Consider the following 4,929-nt stretch of genomic DNA (forward strand, 5'->3'; position numbering starts at 1 on the left):
TCCTTGATATCTTCCTCATCACTTGAGTCATAATTGGGAGGTTGAGTAAAGTCTACATATGCATCATTTTCGTATTCACTTGAGGAAGATTCTTCTATCTCAAAGAATGCACTTGCAGATGCAAGTTCATTGCTAAGAGGACTCGACTTGTGAGTATCATCATCGAGGAAACTTGTGTCCTGGGTGATTCCATCCAGTTCTTCATAAAATACCTGCTGATGAGCGGATAATTTATACGCTTTTTGGCATTATTTTTAGTATGTTTTTAGTAGGATCTAGTTACTTTTAGGGATGTTCTCATTAGTTTTTATGTTAAATTCACATTTCTGGACTTTACTATGAGTTTGTGTGTTTTTCTGTGATTTCAGGTAATTTCTGGCTGAAATTGAGGGACTTGAGCAAAAATCAGATTCAGAGGTTGAAGAAGGACTGCTGATGCTGTTGGATTTTGACCTCCCTGCACTCAAAGTATATTTTCTGGAGCTACAGAAATCAAAATGGCGCGCTTCCAATTGCTTTGGAAAGTAGACATTCAGGGCTTTCCAGAAATATATAATAGTCCATACTTTGGCCGAGTTTAGATGATGCAAAAGGGCGTTGAACGCCAGTTCTATGCTGCTGTCTGGAGTTAAAGGCCAAAAACAAGTTACAACTTGGCGTTCAACTCCAAAAGAAGCCTCTGCACGTGGAAAGCTAAAGCTCAGCCCAAGCACACACCAAGTGGGCCCCGGAAGTGGATTTATGCATCAATTACTTACTTCTGTAAACCCTAGTAGCTAGTTTAGTATAAATAGGACTTTTTACTATTGTATTAGACATCTTGGGACGTCTAGTTCTTAGATCATGGGGGCTGGCCATTCGGCCATGCCTGAACCTTTCACTTATGTATTTTCAAATGGTAGAGTTTCTATACTCCATAGATTAAGGTGTGGAGCTCTGCTGTTCCTCATGAATTAATGCAAAGTACTACTGTTTTTCTATTCAATTCAACTTATTCCGCTTCTAAGATATTCATTCGTACTTCAATATGAATGTGATGAACGTGACAATCATCATCATTCTCCCACGAACGCGTGCCTGACAACCACTTCTGTTCCACCTTAGACTGAATGAGTATCTCTTGGATCTCTTAGTCAGAATCTTCGTGGTATAAGCTAGATTGATGGCGGCATTCATGAGAGTCCGGAAAGTCTAAACCTTGTCTGTGGTATTCCGAGTAGGACTCTGGGATTGAATGACTGTGACGAACTCAAACTCGCGAGTGCTGGGCATAGTGACAGACGCAAAAGGAGGGTGAATCCTATTCCAGTATGATCGAGAACCTCAGATGATTAGCCGTGCTGTGACAGAGCATTTGGACCATTTTCACAAGGGGATAGAATGCAGCCATTGACCACGGTGATGCCTCCAGATGATTAGCCATGCAGTGACAGCGCATCGGACCATTTTCACAGAGAGGATGAAAAGTAGCCATTGACAATGGTGATGTCCTTACATAAAGCCAGCCATGGAAAGGAGTAGGACTGATTGGATGAAGACAGCAGGAAAGCAGAAGTTCAGAGGGACGAAAGCATCTCTATACGTTTATCTGAAATTCTCACCAATGATATACATAAGTATTTCTATCTTTATTCTCTATTTATTTATTATTATTTTCGAAAACTCCATAACTATTTGATATCCGCCTGACTGAGATCTACAAGATGACCATAGCTTGCTTCATACCAACAATCTCCATGGGATCGACCCTTACTCACGTAAGGTTTATTACTTGGACGACCCAGTGCACTTGCTGGTTAGTTGTATCGAAGTTGTGAATGAAAAACGATTTATTAAGACGTGCGTACAGAGTTTTTGACGCCGTTGCCTGATATCACAATTTCGTGCACTAAGTTTTTGGCGCCGTTGCTGGGGATTGTTCGAGTTTGGACAACTAACGGTTCATCTTGTTCCTCAGATTAGGTAATTTTCTTTTTGTTTTATTTTCAAAAATTTTTCAAAAATCTTTCAAAAATTTCTCATCTGTTTTCGAAAAAAAAATAAATAAAAATTCTTTTCAAAAATTTTTATTATGTTCTTTAGAATTTTTATGAATGAATTCTAGTGTTTCATGAAGCATGTTGAAGCCTGACTGGCTGTAAAGCCATGTCTAATTCTTTTGGATAGGGGCTTCCAACCATCAGCATAGAGTCAAGTTAATTTGATAATTAATGAGCAGTATATCTGAGTTACATTCTAAAGCTTGACTGGCTTTTAAGCCATGTCCAACCCTCAGATTGGAGCTTTAGAATAAGAATGCAAGATTCCTAGAATTCATATTAAAAATTTTGGAATCCTTATTTTTCTTTTTCACAAATAATTTTCGAAAAATACAAAAAAAATCATAAAATCATAAAAATAAAAAATATTTTGTGTTTCTTGTTTGAGTCTTGAGTCAATTTCAAGTTTGGTGTCAACTGTATTTTTTCTAAGAATTCTCTGCATTTTTCGAAAATTCATGCATTCATAGTGTTCTTCATGATCTTCAAGTTGTTCTTGATAAACCTTCTTGATTGATCTTCATATTATATTGTTTTGTGTTGTATGGTATTTTTCATATGCATTCTTGAATTCTTAGTGTCTAAGCATTAAAGATTTCTAAGTTTGGTGTCTTGCATATTTTCTTTGCATCAAAAATTTTTCAAAAATATGTTCTTGATGTTCATCATGATCTTCAAAGTGTTCTTGGTGTTCATCTTGACATTCATAGCATTCTTGCATGCATTCATTGTTTTGATCTAAAAATTTTCATGCATTGCATCATTTTCATGTTTTTCTCTCTCATCATAAAAATTCAAAAAATCAAAAAAATATCTTTCCTTTTTTCCTCTCATAAAATTCGAAAATTTGAGTTGACTTTTTCAAAAAATTTTTAAATCCAGTTGCTTTCTATGAGTCAAATCAAATTTTCAAATTTTATCTTTTTCAAAATCTTTTTCAAAAATCATATCTTTTTCATTTTTCTTAGTTATTTTCGAAAATTTTAAAAATATTTTTCAAAAATCCTTTTCTTATCTTTATCACATAATTTTCGAAAATAACATCATCAATTAATGTTTTGATTCAAAAATTTCAAGCTTGTTACTTGCTTGTTAAGAAAGATTCAAACTTTAAGTTCTAGAATCATATCTTGTGATTTCTTGTGAATCAAGTCATTAATTGTGATTTTAAAAATCAAATCTTTTTCAAAACTAATTTCAATCATATCTTTTCAAAAATATCTTTTTATCTTATCTTTTTCAAAATCATATCTTTTTCAAAAATTTGATTTTAAAATATCTTTTCTAACTTCTTATCTTCTTATCTTTTCAAAATTGATTTTCAAATTTGTTTCAACTAACTAACTAACTTTTGTTTGTTTCTTATCTTTTTCAAAACTACCTAACTAACCCTCTCTCTCTAGTTTTCGAAAATATCTCCCTCTTTTTCAAAAATTCTTTTTAATTAACTAATTGTTTCAAAATTCAATTTTAATTTATTTCTTCTTTTAATTTTCGAAAATCACTAACCATTTTTCAAAAATAATTTTCGAAAATTCTCTTTCTCTCTCATCTCCTTCTATTTATTTATTCATCTACTAACACTTCTCTTTATCTCACATCTCTACTCTCCTCACCCTTGTGTTTCTTTCCTTACATTACATTCTTTTCTTCTACTCACACAGGGACCTCTATACTGTGGTAAAAATGATCCCTATTATTTTTTTTTTCTGTTTCCTCTTTTTCATATGAGCAGGAGCAAGGACAAGAATATTCTTGTTGAAGCAGATCCAGAACCTGAAAGGACTCTGAAGAGGAAAATAAAAGAAGCTAAATTACAACAATCCAGCAAGCACCTTTCAGAAATTTTCGAACAAGAAGAGGAGATGGCAGCTGAAAATAATAATAATGCAAGGAGGATGCTTGGTGACTTTACTGCACCTAATTCCAATTTATATGGAAGAAGCATCTCCATCCCTACCATTGGAGCAAACAACTTTGAGCTGAAACCTTAATTAGTTTCTCTGATGCAGCAGAACTGCAAGTTTCATGGACTTCCATCTGAAGATCCTTTTCAGTTCTTAACTGAATTTTTGCAGATCTGTGATACTGTTAAGACTAATGGAGTAGATCCTGAAGTCTACAGGCTCATGCTTTTCCCTTTTGCTGTAAGAGACAGAGCTAGAGTGTGGTTGGACTCTCAACCCAAAGATAGCTTGAACTCTTGGGAAAGAGCTGGTCAAGGCTTTCTTAGCCAAGTTCTTTCCTCCTCAAAAGCTGAGTAAGCTTAGAGTGGATGTTCAAACCTTCAGACAGAAAGAAGGTGAATTCCTCTGTGAAGCTTGGGAGAGATACAAGCAACTGACCAAAAAGTGTCCTTCTGACATGCTTTCAGAATGGACCATCCTGGATATATTCTATGATGGTCTGTCTGAATTGGCTAAGATGTCATTGGATACTTCTGCAGGTGGATCCATTCACCTAAAGAAAATGCCTGCAGAAGCTCAAGAACTCATTGACATGGTTGCTAATAACCAGTTTATGTACACTTCTGAGAGAAACCCTGTGAGTAATGGGATGCCTCAGAAGAAGGGAGTTCTTGAAATTGATACTCTGAATGCCATATTGGCTCAGAATAAAATATTGACTCAGCAAGTCAATATGATTTCTCAGAGTTTGAATGGAATGCAAGCTGCATCCAACAGTAGTCAAGAGGCATCTTCTGAAGAAGAAGCTTATGATCCTGAGAACCCTGCAATAGCAGAGGTGAATTACATGGGTGAACCATATGGAAACACCTATAATCCCTCATGGAGAAATCACCCAAATCTCTCATGGAAGGATCAACAAAAGCCTCAACAAGGCTTTAATAATGGTGGAAGAAACAAGTTTAGCAATAGCAAGCCTTTTC

At 35.2% G+C, this 4,929-nt stretch overlaps 1 non-coding gene across 1 annotated transcript; it reads right to left on the minus strand.

Moving 5' to 3' along the window:
• Nucleotides 1–4,301: 4,301 nt before the first annotated feature.
• LOC112773525 (small nucleolar RNA R71) lies at nucleotides 4,302–4,409 on the minus strand. The gene has a single exon (XR_003188072.1). It is a non-coding gene; the product is annotated as a small nucleolar RNA R71 (small nucleolar RNA).
• Between the last annotated feature and the right edge of the window lie 520 nt (nucleotides 4,410–4,929).

The sequence above is a fragment of the Arachis hypogaea genome, chromosome 18, assembly GCF_003086295.3.
Source record: "Arachis hypogaea cultivar Tifrunner chromosome 18, arahy.Tifrunner.gnm2.J5K5, whole genome shotgun sequence".
Classification (NCBI taxonomy): domain Eukaryota; kingdom Viridiplantae; phylum Streptophyta; class Magnoliopsida; order Fabales; family Fabaceae; genus Arachis; species Arachis hypogaea.